Source organism: Frankliniella occidentalis, unplaced genomic scaffold (genome assembly GCF_000697945.3).
Source record: "Frankliniella occidentalis isolate FOCC.00 unplaced genomic scaffold, Focc_3.1 Scaffold68, whole genome shotgun sequence".
Taxonomy (NCBI): domain Eukaryota; kingdom Metazoa; phylum Arthropoda; class Insecta; order Thysanoptera; family Thripidae; genus Frankliniella; species Frankliniella occidentalis.
The window spans coordinates 1,124,289-1,125,352 of record NW_026267198.1 but is presented as its reverse complement, the minus strand read 5'-3'; the positions used below and the strand labels follow the sequence as shown (position 1 = coordinate 1,125,352).

The following is a 1,064-nucleotide window of genomic DNA, read 5'->3' as shown; positions in this document are numbered from 1 at the left end:
TTGTGAACTGTCCTAGGCCATTGTCTTATTGCTGCCAATGTTCATGAAGTTTGAGTCACATTCCTCTCCTTGTTTCAGGTTCACATCAACATGAGTTCAGAGGATTTCTTTACTGGTGAAAAGTTTGTGCCCTCAACTTTTGATGTGGGTGAGGGAGTTGTTGTGGTTAAACAGCCTGCCACCCCAGCTGAGGTTTGTTGATTAGTTTGCCTTATTATCTCTTTTTTATGTTCATTGTATTACAGTGAAAACATTTATTTTCTTGTAGACTGGCACTTCTGACTCTGTGGTAAATGCTGAGAATGTTGGTGAAGTCGAACCCAGCTTGGAAAGAAAGACAAGAAAAAGGCGTAAAGACAGCAAACAGAGACGTATTGGCCCCAAAGGGAAAAAAAGAAAACCCACCCTGGTATGTTTAGAATACTAGGTTTTTGACCTAAAATATTTGCCTTAAAAATTACTTTGTAACTGTTGACCAATGTTGTTTCCAGGTGCAAGAGGATGAGCCAGGAATTCCAGGCACATCTGTCGAGGAAACTTTAGGCACCTTGGTCGAGGAAACTCCGGGCCCCACTGTAGAAGACACACCAGGTGTAGGTGTATCTCTTAAAAATGTTGATACTTCTTTAGAAACAAACGACAGTGTGAGTATTTTCTGGGTAGAACTTCCAATTTTTCTGTTGTTTATTTTAATTGATACATTGAAATTATTTTCCAATATAGCCTGAAGTTGTAACTAAAAGGAAGTATACAAAACGAAAGGGTCAAGTTTTATCTAAACGTGGGCACAAGAAATCTGATCAATCTACAAGTGCTACAAGTGAGACTGATGTAGTGAGTATTAAATTATTTCCTTTTATGCCTCCTGTGTTACAAGACTTGGTAAAAAAAAAAGAAAAACACTACAAAAACTTAATTTCTATTTGCAGTCTACAGCACTAACTGAACTTGCAGTCGAACCAACTGCAGAGTTAATCTTACCGCCACCAAAGAAGTATAAGAAAAGGAAAGGGAAAGTCACACTGCCAACTAAAAAGACCAAAGGGAAGGAGTCTCTTTCTGTA

General features: G+C 38.4%; 1 long non-coding RNA gene across 1 annotated transcript; it reads left to right on the top strand.

The window, feature by feature from the left end:
• The first annotated feature begins 91 nt into the window (after positions 1 to 91).
• On the top strand, positions 92 to 814 carry LOC127749589 (uncharacterized). The gene is made up of 4 exons (XR_008011233.1): positions 92 to 192; positions 269 to 409; positions 492 to 644; positions 724 to 814. It is a non-coding gene; the product is annotated as an uncharacterized LOC127749589 (long non-coding RNA).
• Positions 815 to 1,064: the final 250 nt, after the last annotated feature.